The following is a 20612-nucleotide window of genomic DNA, read 5'->3' as shown; positions in this document are numbered from 1 at the left end:
TGAAGAGGAAAGAAGAGAAAAGAGAAAAGAGAAAGGGTTAAAGAAGAGAAAAGAAGAGAAATGAGAAAAGGTGTGAAATGAAGAGAAAAGAGAATAGAAAAGTGAAAAGAAGAGAATAGAAGAAAAAAGAGAAAAGAGAAATGAAGAGAAAATAAGAGAAAAGAGAAAAGAAGAGAAAACAAGAGAAAAGAGGAGAAAACAAGGGAAAAGTGAAAAGAAGAGAAATGAAGAGAAAAGAGAAAAAAGACAGGGGTAAAGAAGTGAAGAGAAGAGAAAGGAGAAATGAAGAGAAAATAAGAGAAAAGAGAAAAAAGAAAAGAAGAGAAACTAGAGAAACGAGAAAAGAAGATAAAAGAATAGAGCAAAGAAGAGAAAAGTGATAAGTAAAAAGAAAAGAAGAGAAAAGAGAAAAGAAGAGAAATGAAGAGAAAAGAAGAGAAACGAGAAAAAAGAAAAGAAGAGAAAACAAGATAAAAGAGAAAAGAGAAAGTGTTGAAGAAGAGAAAAGGAGAGAAATGAGAAACGGTGAGAAAAGAAAAGAAAACAAAAGAAAACAAGAGAAAAGAGAAAAGAGGAGAAAACAAGGCAAAAGTGAAAAGAAGACAAATGAAGAGAAAAGAAGAGAAAAGAGAAATGAAGAGAAAATAAGAGAAAAGAGAAAAGAAGAGAAAACAAGAGAAAAGAGGAGAAAACAAGGGAAAAGTGAAAAGAAGAGAAATGAAGAGAAAAGAGAAAAAAGACAGGGGTAAAGAAGTGAAGAGAAGAGAAAGGAGAAATGAAGAGAAAATAAGAGAAAAGAGAAAAAAGAAAAGAAGAGAAACTAGAGAAACGAGAAAAGAAGATAAAAGAATAGAGCAAAGAAGAGAAAAGTGATAAGTAAAAAGAAAACAAGGGAAAAGTGAAAAGAAGAGAAATGAAGAGAAAAGAGAATAGAAGAGAAAAGAGAAAAAAGAGAAAAGAGAAAACAAGTGAAAACAAGGGAAAAGTGAAAAGAAGAGAAATGATGAGAAAAGAAGAGAAAAGAGGAAAGAAGAGAAAACTAGGGAAAAGTGAAAAGAAGAGAAATGAAGAGAAAAGAAGAGAAAAGAGAAAAGGTGAGAAATGAAGAGAAAAGAAGAGAAAAGAGAACAAAGGAGAAAACAAAGGAAAAATGAAAAGAGAAAGGGTTGAAGAAGAGAAAAGAGAAAAGGTGAGAAAAGAAGAGAAAAGAGAAAAGAAGAGACAACAAGGGAAAAGTGAAAAGAAGAGAAATGATGAGAAAAGAAGAGAAAAGAGGAAAGAAGAGAAAACAAGGGAAAAGTGAAAAGAAGAGAAATGATGAGAAAAGAAGAGAAAAGAGGAAAGAAGAGAAAACAAGGGTAAAGTAAAAAGAAGAGAAATGATGAGAAAAGAAGAGAAATGAGAAAAGGACAGAAATGTAGAGAAAAGAAGAGAAAAGAGAAATGAATAGAAAACAAGAGAAAAGAGAAAAGAGGAGAAAACAAAGGAAAAGTGAAAAGAAGAGAAATGAAGAGAAAAGAAGAGAAAAGAGAAAAGAGAAAAGAAGAGAAAACAAGAGAAAAGTGAAAAGAAGAGAAATGAAGAGAAAAGAGAAAAGGTGAGGAATGAAGAGAAAAGAAGAGGAAAGAGTAAAGAAGAGAAAACAAGAGAAAAGAGAAAAGAGAAAAGCGGCGAACACAAGGGAAAAGTGAAAAGAAGAGAAATTAAGAGAAAAGAGAAAAGAAGAGAAAAGAGAAAAAAGAAAGGGGTAAAGAAGTGAAGAGAAGAGAAAGGAGAAATGAAGAGAAAAGAAGAGAAAAGAGAAAAAAGAAAAGAAGAGAAACTAGAGAAAAGAGAAAAGAAGATAAAAGAATAGAGCAAAGAAGAGAAAAGTGATAAGTAAAAAGAAAAGAAGAGAAAAGAGAAAAGAAGAGAAATGAAGAGAAAAGAAGAGAAAAGTGAAAAAAGGAAACAAGAGAAAACAAGAGAAAACAAGATAAAAGAGAAAAGAGAAAGTGTTGAAGAAGAGAAAAGAAGAGAAATGAGAAAAGGTGAGAAAAGAAAAGAAAACAAGAGAAAACAAGAGAAAAGAGAAAAGAGGAGAAAACAAGGGAAAATTGAAAAGAAGACAAATGAAGAGAAAAGAAGAGAAAAGAGTAAAGAGAAAAGAAGAGAAATGAAGAGAAAAGAGAAAAGAAGAGAAAAGAGAAAAAAGAAAGGGGTAAAGAAGTGAAGAGAAGAGAAAGGAGAAATGAAGAGAAAAGAAGAGAAAAGAGAAAAAAGAAAAGAAGAGAAACTAGAGAAAAGAGAAAAGAAGATAAAAGAATAGAGCAAAGAAGAGAAAAGTGATAAGTAAAAAGAAAAGAAGAGAAAAGAGAAAAGAGGAGAAAACAAGGGAAAAGTGAAAAGAAGAGAAATGAAGTGAAAAGAGAAAAAAGACAGGGGTAAAGAAGTGAAGAGAATAGAAAGGAGAAATGAAGAGAAAAGAAGAGAAAAGAGAAAAAAGAAAAGAAGAGAAACTAGAGAAAAGAGAAAAGAAGATAAAAGAATAGAGCAAAGAAGAGAAAAGTGATAATTAAAAAGAAAAGAAGAGAAAAGAGAAAAGAAGAGAAATGAAGAGAAAAGAAGAGAAAAGAGAAAAAAGAAAAGAAGAGAAAACAAGATAAAAGAGAAAAGAGAAAGTGTTGAAGAAGAGAAAAGTAGAGAAATGAGAAAAGGTGAGAAAAGAAAAGAAAACAAGAGAAAACAAGAGAAAAGAGAAAAGAAGACAAATGAAGAGAAAAGAAGGGAAAAGAGAAATGAGAAAAGAAGAGAAAACAAGAGAAAAGTGAAAAGAAGAGAAATGAAGAGAAAAGAAGGGAAAAGAGAAAAGAGAAAAGAAGAGAAAACAAGAGAAAAGTGAAAAGAAGAGAAATGAAGAGAAAAGAAGGGAAAAGAGAAAAGAGAAAAGAAAAGAAAACAAGAGAAAAGAGAATAGTGAAAGGGTTAAAGAAGAGAAAAGAAGAGAAATCAGAAAAGGTGAGAAATGAAGAGAAAAGTGAAAAGAAGAGAATAGTAGAAAAAAGAGAAAAGAGAAATGAAGAGAAAAGAAGAGAAAAGAGAAAAGAAGAGAAAAGAGGAGAAAACAAGGGAAAAGTGAAAAGAAGAGAAATGAAGAGAAAAGAGAAAAGAAGAGAAAAGAGAAAAAAGAAAGGGGTAAAGAAGTGAAGAGAAGAGAAAGGAGAAAAGAAGAGAAAAGAGAAAAAAGAAAAGAAGAGAAACTAGAGAAAAGAGAAAAGAAGATAAAAGAATAGAGCAAAGAAGAGAAAAGTGATAATTAAAAAGAAAAGAAGAGAAAAGAGAAAAGAGGAGAAAACAAGGGAAAAGTGAAAAGAAGAGAAATGAAGTGAAAAGAGAAAAAAGACAGGGGTAAAGAAGTGAAGAGAATAGAAAGGAGAAATGAAGAGAAAAGAAGAGAAAAGAGAAAAAAGAAAAGAAGAGAAACTAGAGAAAAGAGAAAAGAAGATAAAAGAATAGAGCAAAGAAGAGAAAAGTGATAATTAAAAAGAAAAGAAGAGAAAAGAGAAAAGAAGAGAAATGAAGAGAAAAGAAGAGAAAAGAGAAAAAAGAAAAGAAGAGAAAACAAGATAAAAGAGAAAAGAGAAAGTGTTGAAGAAGAGAAAAAAGAAAAGGGAAAAGACGAAAAAAGAGAAAAGAAAAGAGAAAAGAAGAGAATAGAAGAAAAAAGAGAAAAGAGAAAAAAAGAGAATAGAAGACAAAAGAGAAAAGAAGAGAAAAGAAAAGAGTGAAGAAGAGAAAAGTGATAAGTGAAAAGAAAAGAAGAGAAAAGAGAAAAGAAGAGAAATGAAAGGAAAATAAGAGAAAAGAGAAAAGAAGAGAAAAGAGAAACGAAGAGAAAAGAAGAGAAAAGTGAAAAGAAGAGAAATGAAGAGGAAAGAAGAGAAAAGAGAAAAGAGAAAGGGTTAAAGAAGAGAAAAGAAGAGAAATGAGAAAAGGTGTGAAATGAAGAGAAAAGAGAATAGAAAAGTGAAAAGAAGAGAATAGAAGAAAAAAGAGAAAAGAGAAATGAAGAGAAAATAAGAGAAAAGAGAAAAGAAGAGAAAACAAGAGAAAAGAGGAGAAAACAAGGGAAAAGTGAAAAGAAGAGAAATGAAGAGAAAAGAGAAAAAAGACAGGGGTAAAGAAGTGAAGAGAAGAGAAAGGAGAAATGAAGAGAAAATAAGAGAAAAGAGAAAAAAGAAAAGAAGAGAAACTAGAGAAACGAGAAAAGAAGATAAAAGAATAGAGCAAAGAAGAGAAAAGTGATAAGTAAAAAGAAAAGAAGAGAAAAGAGAAAAGAAGAGAAATGAAGAGAAAAGAAGAGAAACGAGAAAAAAGAAAAGAAGAGAAAACAAGATAAAAGAGAAAAGAGAAAGTGTTGAAGAAGAGAAAAGGAGAGAAATGAGAAACGGTGAGAAAAGAAAAGAAAACAAAAGAAAACAAGAGAAAAGAGAAAAGAGGAGAAAACAAGGCAAAAGTGAAAAGAAGACAAATGAAGAGAAAAGAAGAGAAAAGAAGAGAAAAGAGAAAAGAAGAGAAAACAAGAGAAAAGTGAAAAGAAGAGAAAACAAGAGAAAAGAGAATAGAGAAAAGAGAATAGTTAAAGAAGAGAAAAGAAGAGAAATGAGAAAAGGTGTGAAATGAAGAGAAAAGAGAAAAGAAAAGTGAAAAGAAGAGAATAGAAGAAAAAAGAGAAAAGAGAAATGAAGAGAAAAGAGAAAAGAGGAGAAAACAAGGGAAAAGTGAAAAGAAGAGAAATGAAGAGAAAAGAGAAAAGAAGAGAAAAGAGAAAAAAGAAAGGGATAAAGAAGTAAAGAGAATAGAAAGTAGAAATGAAGAGAAAAGAAGAGAAAAGAGAAAAAAGAAAAGAAGAGAAACTAGAGAAAAGAGAAAAGAAGATAAAAGAATAGAGCAAAGAAGAGAAAAGTGATAATTAAAAAGAAAAGAAGAGAAAAGAGAAAAGAAGAGAAATGAGAAAAGGTGTGAAATGAAGAGAAAAGAGAATAGAAAATTGAAAAGAAGAGAATAGAAGAAAAAAGAGAAAAGAGAAAAGAAGAGAAAACAAGAGAAAAGAGGAGAAAACAAGGGAAAAGTGAAAAGAAGACAAATGAAGAGAAAAGAAGAGAAAAGAAGAGAAAAGAGAAAAGAAGAGAAAACAAGAGAAAAGTGAAAAGAAGAGAAAACAAGAGAAAAGAGAATAGAGAAAGGGTTAAAGAAGAGAAAAGAAGAGAAATGAGAAAAGGTGTGAAATGAAGACAAAAGAGAAAAGAAAAGTGAAAAGAAGAGAATAGAAGAAAAAAGAGAAAAGAGAAATGAAGAGAAAAGAGAAAAGAGGAGAAAAGAGAAAAGAGAATAGAGAAAGGGTTAAAGAAGAGAAAAGAAGAGAAATGAGAAAAGGTGTGAAATGAAGAGAAAAGAGAATAAAAAAGTGAAAAGAAGAGAATAGAAGAAAAAAGAGAAAAGAGAAATGAAGTGAAAATAAGAGAAAAGAGTAAAGAAGAGAAAACAAGAGAAAAGAGGAGAAAACAAGGGAAAAGTGAAAAGAAGAGAAATGAAGAGAAAAGAGAAAAAAGACAGGGGTAAAGAAGTGAAGAGAAGAGAAAGGAGAAATGAAGAGAAAATAAGAGAAAAGAGAAAAAAGAAAAGAAGAGAAACTAGAGAAACGAGAAAAGAAGATAAAAGAATAGAGCAAAGAAGAGAAAAGTGATAAGTAAAAAGAAAAGAAGAGAAAAGAGAAAAGAAGAGAAATGAAGAGAAAAGAAGAGAAACGAGAAAAAAGAAAAGAAGAGAAAACAAGATAAAAGAGAAAAGAGAAAGTGTTGAAGAAGAGAAAAGGAGAGAAATGAGAAACGGTGAGAAAAGAAAAGAAAACAAAAGAAAACAAGAGAAAAGAGAAAAGAGGAGAAAACAAGGCAAAAGTGAAAAGAAGACAAATGAAGAGAAAAGAAGAGAAAAGAAGAGAAAAGAGAAAAGAATAGAAAACAAGAGAAAAGTGAAAAGAAGAGAAAACAAGAGAAAAGGGAATAGAGAAAGGGTTAAAGAAGAGAAAAGAAGAGAAATGAGAAAAGGTGTGAAATGAAGAGAAAAGAGAAAAGAAAAGTGAAAAGAAGAGAATAGAAGAAAAAAGAGAAAAGAGAAATGAAGAGAAAAGAGAAAAGAGGAGAAAACAAGGGAAAAGTGAAAAGAAGAGAAATGAAGAGAAAAGAGAAAAGAAGAGAAAAGAGAAAAAAGAAAGGGATAAAGAAGTAAAGAGAATAGAAAGTAGAAATGAAGAGAAAAGAAGAGAAAAGAGAAAAAAGAAAAGAAGAGAAACTAGAGAAAAGAGAAAAGAAGATAAAAGAATAGAGCAAAGAAGAGAAAAGTGATAATTAAAAAGAAAAGAAGAGAAAAGAGAAAAGAAGAGAAATGAGAAAAGGTGTGAAATGAAGAGAAAAGAGAATAGAAAAGTGAAAAGAAGAGAATAGAAGAAAAAAGAGAAAAGAGAAAAGAAGAGAAAACAAGAGAAAAGAGGAGAAAACAAGGGAAAAGTGAAAAGAAGACAAATGAAGAGAAAAGAAGAGAAAAGAAGAGAAAAGAGAAAAGAAGAGAAAACAAGAGAAAAGTGAAAAGAAGAGAAAAGAAGAGAAAAGAGAATAGAGAAAGGGTTAAAGAAGAGAAAAGAAGAGAAATGAGAAAAGGTGTGAAATGAAGACAAAAGAGAAAAGAAAAGTGAAAAGAAGAGAATAGAAGAAAAAAGAGAAAAGAGAAATGAAGAGAAAAGAGAAAAGAGGAGAAAACAAGGGAAAAGTGAAAAGAAGAGAAATGAAGAGAAAAGACGAAAGAAGAGAAAAGAGAAAAAAGAAAGGGGTAAAGAAGTAAAGAGAATAGAAAGTAGAAATGAAGAGAAAAGAAGAGAAAAGAGAAAAAAGAAAAGAAGAGAAACTAGAGAAAAGAGAAAAGAAGATAAAAGAATAGAGCAAAGAAGAGAAAAGTGATAATTAAAAGCAAAAGAAGAGAAAAGAGAAAAGAAGAGAAATGAAGAGAAAAGAAGAGAAAAGAGAAAAAAGAAAAGAAGAGAAAACAAGATAAAAGAAAAAAGAGAAAGTGTTGAAGAAGAGAAAAGAAGAGAAATGAGATAAGGTGAGAAAAGAAAAGAAAACAAGAGAAAACAAGAGAAAAGAGAAAAGAGGAGAAAACAAGGGGAAAGTGAAAAGAAGAGAAATGAAGAGAAAAGAGAAAAGAAGAGAAATGAAGAGAAAAGAAGGGAAAAGAGAAAAAAGAAAAGAAGAGAAAACAAGATAAAAGAGAAAAGAGAAAGTGTTGAAGAAGAGAAAAGAAGAGAAATGAGAAAAGGTGAGAAAAGAAAAGAAAACCAGAGAAAAGAGAAAAGAGGAGAAAACAAGGTGAAAAGTGAAAAGAAGACAAATGAAGAGAAAAGAAGAGAAAAGAGTAAAGAGAAAACAAGAGAAAACAAGAGAAAAGTGAAAAGAAGAGAAAACAAGAGAAAAGAGAATAGAGAAAGGGTTAAAGAAGAGAAAAGAAGAGAAATGAGAAAAGGTGAGAAATGAAGAGAAAAGAGAAAAGAAAAGTGAAAAGAAGAGAATAGAAGAAAAACGAGAAAAGAGAAATGAAGAGAAAAGAAGAGAAATGAGAAAAGGTGAGAAATGAAGAGAAAAGAAGAGAAAAGAGAAAAGAAGAGAAAACAAGGGAAAAGTGAAAAGAAGAGAAATGATGAGAAAAGAAGAGAAAAGAGGAAAGAAGAGAAAACAATGGAAAAGTGAAAAGAAGAGAAATGATGAGAAAAGAAGAGAAATGAGAAAAGGAGAGAAATGAAGAGAAAAGAAGAGAAAAGAGAAATGAATAGAAAACAAGAGAAAAGAGAAAAGAGGAGAAAACAAAGGAAAAGTGAAAAGAAGAGAAATGAAGAGAAAAGAGAAAAAAGACAGGGGTAAAGAAGTGAAGAGAAGAGAAAGGAGAAATGAAGAGAAAATAAGAGAAAAGAGAAAAAAGAAAAGAAGAGAAACTAGAGAAACGAGAAAAGAAGATAAAAGAATAGAGCAAAGAAGAGAAAAGTGATAAGTAAAAAGAAAAGAAGAGAAAAGAGAAAAGAAGAGAAATGAAGAGAAAAGAAGAGAAAAGAGAAAAAAAGAAAAGAAGAGAAAACAAGATAAAAGAGAAAAGAGAAAGTGTTGAAGAAGAGAAAAGGAGAGAAATGAGAAAAGGTGAGAAAAGAAAAGAAAACAAGAGAAAACAAGAGAATAGAGAAAAGAGGAGAAAACAAGGGAAAAGTGAAAAGAAGACAAATGAAGAGAAAAGAAGAGAAAAGAGCAAAGAGAGAAGAAGAGAAAACAAGAGAAAAGTGAAAAGAAGAGAAAACAAGAGAAAAGAGAATAGAGAAAGGGTAAAAGAAGAGAAAAGAAGAGAAATGAGAAAAGGTGGGAAATGAAGAGAAAAGAGAAAAGAAAAGTGAAAAGAAGAGAATAGAAGAAAAAAGAGAAACGAGAAATGAAGAGAAAAGAAGAGAAAAGAGAAATGTAGAGAAAAGAGAAAAGAGGAGAAAACAAGGGAAAAGTGAAAAGAAGAGAAATGAAGAAAAAAGAGAAAAGAAGAGAAAAGAGAAAAAAGACAGGGGTAAAGAAGTGAAGAGAAGAGAAAGGAGAAATGAAGAGAAAAGAAGAGAAAAGAGAAAAAAGAAAAGAAGAGAAACTAGAGAAAAGAGAAAAGAAGATAAAAGTGATAATTAAAAAGAAAAGAAGAGAAAAGAGAAATGAAGAGAAAAGAAGAGAAAAGAGAAAAAAGAAAAGAAGAGAAAACAAGATAAAAGAGAAAAGAGAAAGTGTTGAAGAAGAGAAAAGGAGAGAAATGAGAAAAGGTGAGAAAAGAAAAGAAAACAAGAGAAAACAAGAGAAAAGAGAAAAGAGGAGAAAACAAAGGAAAAGTGAAAAGAAGAGAAATGAAGAGAAAAGAAGAGAAAAGAGAAAAGAGAAAAGAAGAGAAAATAAGAGAAAAGTGAAAAGAAGAGAAATGAAGAGAAAAGAGAAAAGAGAAAGGGTTAAAGAAGAGAAAAGAAGAGAAATGAGAAAAGGTGAGAAATGAAGAGAAAAGAGAAAAGAAAAGTGAAAAGAAGAGAATAGAAGAAAAAAGAGAAACGAGAAATGAAGAGAAAAGAAGTGAAAAGAGAAAAGGTGAGAAATGAAGAGAAAAGAAGAGAAAAGAGAACAAAGGAGAAAACAAAGTAAAAGTGAAAAGAGAAAGGGTTAAATAAGAGAAAAGAAGAGAAAAGAGAAAAGAAGAGAAAACAAAGGAAAAGTGAAAAGAAGAGAAATGATGAGAAAAGAAGAGAAAAGAGGAAAGAAGAGAAAACAAGGGAAAAGTGAAAAGAAGAGAAATGATGAGAAAAGAAGAGAAATGAGAAAAGGAGAGAAATGAAGAGAAAAGAAGAGAAAAGAGGAATGAATAGAAAACAAGAGAAAAGAGAGAAGAGGAGAAAACAAAGGAAAAGTGAAAAGAAGAGAAATGAAGAGAAAATAAGAGAAAAGAGAAAAGAGAAAAGAAGAGAAATGAAGAGAAAAGAGAAAAAAGAAAGGGGTAAAGAAGTGAAGAGAAGAGAAAGGAGAAATGAAGAGAAAAGAAGAGAAAAGAGAAAAAAGAAAAGAAGAGAAACTAGAGAAAAGAGAAAAGAAGATAAAAGAATAGAGCAAAGAAGAGAAAAGTGATAATTAAAAAGAAAAGAAGAGAAAAGAGAAAAGAGGAGAAAACAAGGGAAAAGTGAAAAGAAGAGAAATGAAGTGAAAAGAGAAAAAAGACAGGGGTAAAGAAGTGAAGAGAAGAGAAAGGAGAAATGAAGAGAAAAGAAGAGAAAAGAGAAAAAAGAAAAGAAGAGAAACTAGAGAAAAGAGAAAAGAAGATAAAAGAATAGAGCAAAGAAGAGAAAAGTGATAATTAAAAAGAAAAGAAGAGAAAAGAGAAAAGAGGAGAAAACAAGGGAAAAGTGAAAAGAAGAGAAATGAAGTGAAAAGAGAAAAAAGAAAAGAAGAGAAAACAAGATAAAAGAGAAAAGAGAAAGTGTTGAAGAAGAGAAAAAAGAAAAGGGAAAAGACGAAAAAAGAGAAAAGAAAAGAGAAAAGAAGAAAATAGAAGAAAAAAGAGAAAAGAGAAAAAAGAGAATAGAAGACAAAAGAGAAAAGAAGAGAAAAGAAAAGAGTGAAGAAGAGAAAAGTGATAAGTGAAAAGAAAAGAAGAGAAAAGAGAAAAGAAGAGAAATGAAAGGAAAATAAGAGAAAAGAGAAAAGAAGAGAAAAGAGAAACGAAGAGAAAAGAAGAGAAAAGTGAAAAGAAGAGAAATGAAGAGGAAAGAAGAGAAAAGAGAAAAGAGAAAGGGTTAAAGAAGAGAAAAGAAGAGAAATGAGAAAAGGTGTGAAATGAAGAGAAAAGAGAATAGAAAAGTGAAAAGAAGAGAATAGAAGAAAAAAGAGAAAAGAGAAATGAAGAGAAAATAAGAGAAAAGAGAAAAGAAGAGAAAAGAAGAGAAAAGAGGAGAAAACAAGGGAAAAGTGAAAAGAAGAGAAATGAAGAGAAAAGAGAAAAAAGACAGGGGTAAAGAAGTGAAGAGAAGAGAAAGGAGAAATGAAGAGAAAATAAGAGAAAAGAGAAAAAAGAAAAGAAGAGAAACTAGAGAAACGAGAAAAGAAGATAAAAGAATAGAGCAAAGAAGAGAAAAGTGATAAGTAAAAAGAAAACAAGGGAAAAGTGAAAAGAAGAGAAATGAAGAGAAAAGAGAATAGAAGAGAAAAGAGAAAAAAGAGAAAAGAGAAAACAAGTGAAAACAAGGGAAAAGTGAAAAGAAGAGAAATGATGAGAAAAGAAGAGAAAAGAGGAAAGAAGAGAAAACTAGGGAAAAGTGAAAAGAAGAGAAATGAAGAGAAAAGAAGAGAAAAGAGAAAAGGTGAGAAATGAAGAGAAAAGAAGAGAAAAGAGAACAAAGGAGAAAACAAAGGAAAAATGAAAAGAGAAAGGGTTGAAGAAGAGAAAAGAGAAAAGGTGAGAAAAGAAGAGAAAAGAGAAAAGAAGAGACAACAAGGGAAAAGTGAAAAGAAGAGAAATGATGAGAAAAGAAGAGAAAAGAGGAAAGAAGAGAAAACAAGGGAAAAGTGAAAAGAAGAGAAATGATGAGAAAAGAAGAGAAAAGAGGAAAGAAGAGAAAACAAGGGTAAAGTAAAAAGAAGAGAAATGATGAGAAAAGAAGAGAAATGAGAAAAGGACAGAAATGTAGAGAAAAGAAGAGAAAAGAGAAATGAATAGAAAACAAGAGAAAAGAGAAAAGAGGAGAAAACAAAGGAAAAGTGAAAAGAAGAGAAATGAAGAGAAAAGAAGAGAAAAGAGAAAAGAGAAAAGAAGAGAAAACAAGAGAAAAGTGAAAAGAAGAGAAATGAAGAGAAAAGAGAAAAGGTGAGGAATGAAGAGAAAAGAAGAGGAAAGAGTAAAGAAGAGAAAACAAGAGAAAAGAGAAAAGAGAAAAGCGGCGAACACAAGGGAAAAGTGAAAAGAAGAGAAATTAAGAGAAAAGAGAAAAGAAGAGAAAAGAGAAAAAAGAAAGGGGTAAAGAAGTGAAGAGAAGAGAAAGGAGAAATGAAGAGAAAAGAAGAGAAAAGAGAAAAAAGAAAAGAAGAGAAACTAGAGAAAAGAGAAAAGAAGATAAAAGAATAGAGCAAAGAAGAGAAAAGTGATAAGTAAAAAGAAAAGAAGAGAAAAGAGAAAAGAAGAGAAATGAAGAGAAAAGAAGAGAAAAGTGAAAAAAGGAAACAAGAGAAAACAAGAGAAAACAAGATAAAAGAGAAAAGAGAAAGTGTTGAAGAAGAGAAAAGAAGAGAAATGAGAAAAGGTGAGAAAAGAAAAGAAAACAAGAGAAAACAAGAGAAAAGAGAAAAGAAGACAAATGAAGAGAAAAGAAGGGAAAAGAGAAATGAGAAAAGAAGAGAAAACAAGAGAAAAGTGAAAAGAAGAGAAATGAAGAGAAAAGAAGGGAAAAGAGAAAAGAGAAAAGAAGAGAAAACAAGATAAAAGAGAAAAGAGAAAGTGTTGAAGAAGAGAAAAGTAGAGAAATGAGAAAAGGTGAGAAAAGAAAAGAAAACAAGAGAAAACAAGAGAAAAGAGAAAAGAAGACAAATGAAGAGAAAAGAAGGGAAAAGAGAAATGAGAAAAGAAGAGAAAACAAGAGAAAAGTGAAAAGAAGAGAAATGAAGAGAAAAGAAGGGAAAAGAGAAAAGAGAAAAGAAGAGAAAACAAGAGAAAAGTGAAAAGAAGAGAAATGAAGAGAAAAGAAGGGAAAAGAGAAAAGAGAAAAGAAAAGAAAACAAGAGAAAAGAGAATAGTGAAAGGGTTAAAGAAGAGAAAAGAAGAGAAATCAGAAAAGGTGAGAAATGAAGAGAAAAGTGAAAAGAAGAGAATAGTAGAAAAAAGAGAAAAGAGAAATGAAGAGAAAAGAAGAGAAAAGAGAAAAGAAGAGAAAAGAGGAGAAAACAAGGGAAAAGTGAAAAGAAGAGAAATGAAGAGAAAAGAGAAAAGAAGAGAAAAGAGAAAAAAGAAAGGGGTAAAGAAGTGAAGAGAAGAGAAAGGAGAAAAGAAGAGAAAAGAGAAAAAAGAAAAGAAGAGAAACTAGAGAAAAGAGAAAAGAAGATAAAAGAATAGAGCAAAGAAGAGAAAAGTGATAATTAAAAAGAAAAGAAGAGAAAAGAGAAAAGAGGAGAAAACAAGGGAAAAGTGAAAAGAAGAGAAATGAAGTGAAAAGAGAAAAAAGACAGGGGTAAAGAAGTGAAGAGAATAGAAAGGAGAAATGAAGAGAAAAGAAGAGAAAAGAGAAAAAAGAAAAGAAGAGAAACTAGAGAAAAGAGAAAAGAAGATAAAAGAATAGAGCAAAGAAGAGAAAAGTGATAATTAAAAAGAAAAGAAGAGAAAAGAGAAAAGAAGAGAAATGAAGAGAAAAGAAGAGAAAAGAGAAAAAAGAAAAGAAGAGAAAACAAGATAAAAGAGAAAAGAGAAAGTGTTGAAGAAGAGAAAAAAGAAAAGGGAAAAGACGAAAAAAGAGAAAAGAAAAGAGAAAAGAAGAGAATAGAAGAAAAAAGAGAAAAGAGAAAAAAAGAGAATAGAAGACAAAAGAGAAAAGAAGAGAAAAGAAAAGAGTGAAGAAGAGAAAAGTGATAAGTGAAAAGAAAAGAAGAGAAAAGAGAAAAGAAGAGAAATGAAAGGAAAATAAGAGAAAAGAGAAAAGAAGAGAAAAGAGAAACGAAGAGAAAAGAAGAGAAAAGTGAAAAGAAGAGAAATGAAGAGGAAAGAAGAGAAAAGAGAAAAGAGAAAGGGTTAAAGAAGAGAAAAGAAGAGAAATGAGAAAAGGTGTGAAATGAAGAGAAAAGAGAATAGAAAAGTGAAAAGAAGAGAATAGAAGAAAAAAGAGAAAAGAGAAATGAAGAGAAAATAAGAGAAAAGAGAAAAGAAGAGAAAACAAGAGAAAAGAGGAGAAAACAAGGGAAAAGTGAAAAGAAGAGAAATGAAGAGAAAAGAGAAAAAAGACAGGGGTAAAGAAGTGAAGAGAAGAGAAAGGAGAAATGAAGAGAAAATAAGAGAAAAGAGAAAAAAGAAAAGAAGAGAAACTAGAGAAACGAGAAAAGAAGATAAAAGAATAGAGCAAAGAAGAGAAAAGTGATAAGTAAAAAGAAAAGAAGAGAAAAGAGAAAAGAAGAGAAATGAAGAGAAAAGAAGAGAAACGAGAAAAAAGAAAAGAAGAGAAAACAAGATAAAAGAGAAAAGAGAAAGTGTTGAAGAAGAGAAAAGGAGAGAAATGAGAAACGGTGAGAAAAGAAAAGAAAACAAAAGAAAACAAGAGAAAAGAGAAAAGAGGAGAAAACAAGGCAAAAGTGAAAAGAAGACAAATGAAGAGAAAAGAAGAGAAAAGAAGAGAAAAGAGAAAAGAAGAGAAAACAAGAGAAAAGTGAAAAGAAGAGAAAACAAGAGAAAAGAGAATAGAGAAAAGAGAATAGTTAAAGAAGAGAAAAGAAGAGAAATGAGAAAAGGTGTGAAATGAAGAGAAAAGAGAAAAGAAAAGTGAAAAGAAGAGAATAGAAGAAAAAAGAGAAAAGAGAAATGAAGAGAAAAGAGAAAAGAGGAGAAAACAAGGGAAAAGTGAAAAGAAGAGAAATGAAGAGAAAAGAGAAAAGAAGAGAAAAGAGAAAAAAGAAAGGGATAAAGAAGTAAAGAGAATAGAAAGTAGAAATGAAGAGAAAAGAAGAGAAAAGAGAAAAAAGAAAAGAAGAGAAACTAGAGAAAAGAGAAAAGAAGATAAAAGAATAGAGCAAAGAAGAGAAAAGTGATAATTAAAAAGAAAAGAAGAGAAAAGAGAAAAGAAGAGAAATGAGAAAAGGTGTGAAATGAAGAGAAAAGAGAATAGAAAATTGAAAAGAAGAGAATAGAAGAAAAAAGAGAAAAGAGAAAAGAAGAGAAAACAAGAGAAAAGAGGAGAAAACAAGGGAAAAGTGAAAAGAAGACAAATGAAGAGAAAAGAAGAGAAAAGAAGAGAAAAGAGAAAAGAAGAGAAAACAAGAGAAAAGTGAAAAGAAGAGAAAACAAGAGAAAAGAGAATAGAGAAAGGGTTAAAGAAGAGAAAAGAAGAGAAATGAGAAAAGGTGTGAAATGAAGACAAAAGAGAAAAGAAAAGTGAAAAGAAGAGAATAGAAGAAAAAAGAGAAAAGAGAAATGAAGAGAAAAGAGAAAAGAGGAGAAAAGAGAAAAGAGAATAGAGAAAGGGTTAAAGAAGAGAAAAGAAGAGAAATGAGAAAAGGTGTGAAATGAAGAGAAAAGAGAATAAAAAAGTGAAAAGAAGAGAATAGAAGAAAAAAGAGAAAAGAGAAATGAAGTGAAAATAAGAGAAAAGAGTAAAGAAGAGAAAACAAGAGAAAAGAGGAGAAAACAAGGGAAAAGTGAAAAGAAGAGAAATGAAGAGAAAAGAGAAAAAAGACAGGGGTAAAGAAGTGAAGAGAAGAGAAAGGAGAAATGAAGAGAAAATAAGAGAAAAGAGAAAAAAGAAAAGAAGAGAAACTAGAGAAACGAGAAAAGAAGATAAAAGAATAGAGCAAAGAAGAGAAAAGTGATAAGTAAAAAGAAAAGAAGAGAAAAGAGAAAAGAAGAGAAATGAAGAGAAAAGAAGAGAAACGAGAAAAAAGAAAAGAAGAGAAAACAAGATAAAAGAGAAAAGAGAAAGTGTTGAAGAAGAGAAAAGGAGAGAAATGAGAAACGGTGAGAAAAGAAAAGAAAACAAAAGAAAACAAGAGAAAAGAGAAAAGAGGAGAAAACAAGGCAAAAGTGAAAAGAAGACAAATGAAGAGAAAAGAAGAGAAAAGAAGAGAAAAGAGAAAAGAATAGAAAACAAGAGAAAAGTGAAAAGAAGAGAAAACAAGAGAAAAGGGAATAGAGAAAGGGTTAAAGAAGAGAAAAGAAGAGAAATGAGAAAAGGTGTGAAATGAAGAGAAAAGAGAAAAGAAAAGTGAAAAGAAGAGAATAGAAGAAAAAAGAGAAAAGAGAAATGAAGAGAAAAGAGAAAAGAGGAGAAAACAAGGGAAAAGTGAAAAGAAGAGAAATGAAGAGAAAAGAGAAAAGAAGAGAAAAGAGAAAAAAGAAAGGGATAAAGAAGTAAAGAGAATAGAAAGTAGAAATGAAGAGAAAAGAAGAGAAAAGAGAAAAAAGAAAAGAAGAGAAACTAGAGAAAAGAGAAAAGAAGATAAAAGAATAGAGCAAAGAAGAGAAAAGTGATAATTAAAAAGAAAAGAAGAGAAAAGAGAAAAGAAGAGAAATGAGAAAAGGTGTGAAATGAAGAGAAAAGAGAATAGAAAAGTGAAAAGAAGAGAATAGAAGAAAAAAGAGAAAAGAGAAAAGAAGAGAAAACAAGAGAAAAGAGGAGAAAACAAGGGAAAAGTGAAAAGAAGACAAATGAAGAGAAAAGAAGAGAAAAGAAGAGAAAAGAGAAAAGAAGAGAAAACAAGAGAAAAGTGAAAAGAAGAGAAAAGAAGAGAAAAGAGAATAGAGAAAGGGTTAAAGAAGAGAAAAGAAGAGAAATGAGAAAAGGTGTGAAATGAAGACAAAAGAGAAAAGAAAAGTGAAAAGAAGAGAATAGAAGAAAAAAGAGAAAAGAGAAATGAAGAGAAAAGAGAAAAGAGGAGAAAACAAGGGAAAAGTGAAAAGAAGAGAAATGAAGAGAAAAGACGAAAGAAGAGAAAAGAGAAAAAAGAAAGGGGTAAAGAAGTAAAGAGAATAGAAAGTAGAAATGAAGAGAAAAGAAGAGAAAAGAGAAAAAAGAAAAGAAGAGAAACTAGAGAAAAGAGAAAAGAAGATAAAAGAATAGAGCAAAGAAGAGAAAAGTGATAATTAAAAGCAAAAGAAGAGAAAAGAGAAAAGAAGAGAAATGAAGAGAAAAGAAGAGAAAAGAGAAAAAAGAAAAGAAGAGAAAACAAGATAAAAGAAAAAAGAGAAAGTGTTGAAGAAGAGAAAAGAAGAGAAATGAGATAAGGTGAGAAAAGAAAAGAAAACAAGAGAAAACAAGAGAAAAGAGAAAAGAGGAGAAAACAAGGGGAAAGTGAAAAGAAGAGAAATGAAGAGAAAAGAGAAAAGAAGAGAAATGAAGAGAAAAGAAGGGAAAAGAGAAAAAAGAAAAGAAGAGAAAACAAGATAAAAGAGAAAAGAGAAAGTGTTGAAGAAGAGAAAAGAAGAGAAATGAGAAAAGGTGAGAAAAGAAAAGAAAACCAGAGAAAAGAGAAAAGAGGAGAAAACAAGGTGAAAAGTGAAAAGAAGACAAATGAAGAGAAAAGAAGAGAAAAGAGTAAAGAGAAAACAAGAGAAAACAAGAGAAAAGTGAAAAGAAGAGAAAACAAGAGAAAAGAGAATAGAGAAAGGGTTAAAGAAGAGAAAAGAAGAGAAATGAGAAAAGGTGAGAAATGAAGAGAAAAGAGAAAAGAAAAGTGAAAAGAAGAGAATAGAAGAAAAACGAGAAAAGAGAAATGAAGAGAAAAGAAGAGAAATGAGAAAAGGTGAGAAATGAAGAGAAAAGAAGAGAAAAGAGAAAAGAAGAGAAAACAAGGGAAAAGTGAAAAGAAGAGAAATGATGAGAAAAGAAGAGAAAAGAGGAAAGAAGAGAAAACAATGGAAAAGTGAAAAGAAGAGAAATGATGAGAAAAGAAGAGAAATGAGAAAAGGAGAGAAATGAAGAGAAAAGAAGAGAAAAGAGAAATGAATAGAAAACAAGAGAAAAGAGAAAAGAGGAGAAAACAAAGGAAAAGTGAAAAGAAGAGAAATGAAGAGAAAAGAGAAAAAAGACAGGGGTAAAGAAGTGAAGAGAAGAGAAAGGAGAAATGAAGAGAAAATAAGAGAAAAGAGAAAAAAGAAAAGAAGAGAAACTAGAGAAACGAGAAAAGAAGATAAAAGAATAGAGCAAAGAAGAGAAAAGTGATAAGTAAAAAGAAAAGAAGAGAAAAGAGAAAAGAAGAGAAATGAAGAGAAAAGAAGAGAAAAGAGAAAAAAAGAAAAGAAGAGAAAACAAGATAAAAGAGAAAAGAGAAAGTGTTGAAGAAGAGAAAAGGAGAGAAATGAGAAAAGGTGAGAAAAGAAAAGAAAACAAGAGAAAACAAGAGAATAGAGAAAAGAGGAGAAAACAAGGGAAAAGTGAAAAGAAGACAAATGAAGAGAAAAGAAGAGAAAAGAGCAAAGAGAGAAGAAGAGAAAACAAGAGAAAAGTGAAAAGAAGAGAAAACAAGAGAAAAGAGAATAGAGAAAGGGTAAAAGAAGAGAAAAGAAGAGAAATGAGAAAAGGTGGGAAATGAAGAGAAAAGAGAAAAGAAAAGTGAAAAGAAGAGAATAGAAGAAAAAAGAGAAACGAGAAATGAAGAGAAAAGAAGAGAAAAGAGAAATGTAGAGAAAAGAGAAAAGAGGAGAAAACAAGGGAAAAGTGAAAAGAAGAGAAATGAAGAAAAAAGAGAAAAGAAGAGAAAAGAGAAAAAAGACAGGGGTAAAGAAGTGAAGAGAAGAGAAAGGAGAAATGAAGAGAAAAGAAGAGAAAAGAGAAAAAAGAAAAGAAGAGAAACTAGAGAAAAGAGAAAAGAAGATAAAAGTGATAATTAAAAAGAAAAGAAGAGAAAAGAGAAATGAAGAGAAAAGAAGAGAAAAGAGAAAAAAGAAAAGAAGAGAAAACAAGATAAAAGAGAAAAGAGAAAGTGTTGAAGAAGAGAAAAGGAGAGAAATGAGAAAAGGTGAGAAAAGAAAAGAAAACAAGAGAAAACAAGAGAAAAGAGAAAAGAGGAGAAAACAAAGGAAAAGTGAAAAGAAGAGAAATGAAGAGAAAAGAAGAGAAAAGAGAAAAGAGAAAAGAAGAGAAAATAAGAGAAAAGTGAAAAGAAGAGAAATGAAGAGAAAAGAGAAAAGAGAAAGGGTTAAAGAAGAGAAAAGAAGAGAAATGAGAAAAGGTGAGAAATGAAGAGAAAAGAGAAAAGAAAAGTGAAAAGAAGAGAATAGAAGAAAAAAGAGAAACGAGAAATGAAGAGAAAAGAAGTGAAAAGAGAAAAGGTGAGAAATGAAGAGAAAAGAAGAGAAAAGAGAACAAAGGAGAAAACAAAGTAAAAGTGAAAAGAGAAAGGGTTAAATAAGAGAAAAGAAGAGAAAAGAGAAAAGAAGAGAAAACAAAGGAAAAGTGAAAAGAAGAGAAATGATGAGAAAAGAAGAGAAAAGAGGAAAGAAGAGAAAACAAGGGAAAAGTGAAAAGAAGAGAAATGATGAGAAAAGAAGAGAAATGAGAAAAGGAGAGAAATGAAGAGAAAAGAAGAGAAAAGAGGAATGAATAGAAAACAAGAGAAAAGAGAGAAGAGGAGAAAACAAAGGAAAAGTGAAAAGAAGAGAAATGAAGAGAAAATAAGAGAAAAGAGAAAAGAGAAAAGAAGAGAAATGAAGAGAAAAGAGAAAAAAGAAAGGGGTAAAGAAGTGAAGAGAAGAGAAAGGAGAAATGAAGAGAAAAGAAGAGAAAAGAGAAAAAAGAAAAGAAGAGAAACTAGAGAAAAGAGAAAAGAAGATAAAAGAATAGAGCAAAGAAGAGAAAAGTGATAATTAAAAAGAAAAGAAGAGAAAAGAGAAAAGAGGAGAAAACAAGGGAAAAGTGAAAAGAAGAGAAATGAAGTGAAAAGAGAAAAAAGACAGGGGTAAAGAAGTGAAGAGAAGAGAAAGGAGAAATGAAGAGAAAAGAAGAGAAAAGAGAAAAAAGAAAAGAAGAGAAACTAGAGAAAAGAGAAAAGAAGATAAAAGAATAGAGCAAAGAAGAGAAAAGTGATAATTAAAAAGAAAAGAAGAGAAAAGAGAAAAGAGGAGAAAACAAGGGAAAAGTGAAAAGAAGAGAAATGAAGTGAAAAGAGAAAAAAGAAAAGAAGAGAAAACAAGATAAAAGAGAAAAGAGAAAGTGTTGAAGAAGAGAAAAAAGAAAAGGGAAAAGACGAAAAAAGAGAAAAGAAAAGAGAAAAGAAGAAAATAGAAGAAAAAAGAGAAAAGAGAAAAAAGAGAATAGAAGACAAAAGAGAAAAGAAGAGAAAAGAAAAGAGTGAAGAAGAGAAAAGTGATAAGTGAAAAGAAAAGAAGAGAAAAGAGAAAAGAAGAGAAATGAAAGGAAAATAAGAGAAAAGAGAAAAGAAGAGAAAAGAGAAACGAAGAGAAAAGAAGAGAAAAGTGAAAAGAAGAGAAATGAAGAGGAAAGAAGAGAAAAGAGAAAAGAGAAAGGGTTAAAGAAGAGAAAAGAAGAGAAATGAGAAAAGGTGTGAAATGAAGAGAAAAGAGAATAGAAAAGTGAAAAGAAGAGAATAGAAGAAAAAAGAGAAAAGAGAAATGAAGAGAAAATAAGAGAAAAGAGAAAAGAAGAGAAAAGAAGAGAAAAGAGGAGAAAACAAGGGAAAAGTGAAAAGAAGAGAAATGAAGAGAAAAGAGAAAAAAGACAGGGGTAAAGAAGTGAAGAGAAGAGAAAGGAGAAATGAAGAGAAAATAAGAGAAAAGAGAAAAAAGAAAAGAAGAGAAACTAGAGAAACGAGAAAAGAAGATAAAAGAATAGAGCAAAGAAGAGAAAAGTGATAAGTAAAAAGAAAACAAGGGAAAAGTGAAAAGAAGAGAAATGAAGAGAAAAGAGAATAGAAGAGAAAAGAGAAAAAAGAGAAAAGAGAAAACAAGTGAAAACAAGGGAAAAGTGAAAAGAAGAGAAATGATGAGAAAAGAAGAGAAAAGAGGAAAGAAGAGAAAACTAGGGAAAAGTGAAAAGAAGAGAAATGAAGAGAAAAGAAGAGAAAAGAGAAAAGGTGAGAAATGAAGAGAAAAGAAGAGAAAAGAGAACAAAGGAGAAAACAAAGGAAAAATGAAAAGAGAAAGGGTTGAAGAAGAGAAAAGAGAAAAGGTGAGAAAAGAAGAGAAAAGAGAAAAGAAGAGACAACAAGGGAAAAGTGAAAAGAAGAGAAATGATGAGAAAAGAAGAGAAAAGAGGAAAGAAGAGAAAACAAGGGAAAAGTGAAAAGAAGAGAAATGATGAGAAAAGAAGAGAAAAGAGGAAAGAAGAGAAA

The sequence above is a fragment of the Chiloscyllium punctatum genome, chromosome 11, assembly GCF_047496795.1.
Source record: "Chiloscyllium punctatum isolate Juve2018m chromosome 11, sChiPun1.3, whole genome shotgun sequence".
In the NCBI taxonomy this organism is placed as follows: Eukaryota; Metazoa; Chordata; class Chondrichthyes; order Orectolobiformes; family Hemiscylliidae; genus Chiloscyllium; species Chiloscyllium punctatum.
Note: the sequence above shows the minus strand (reverse complement) of the source record.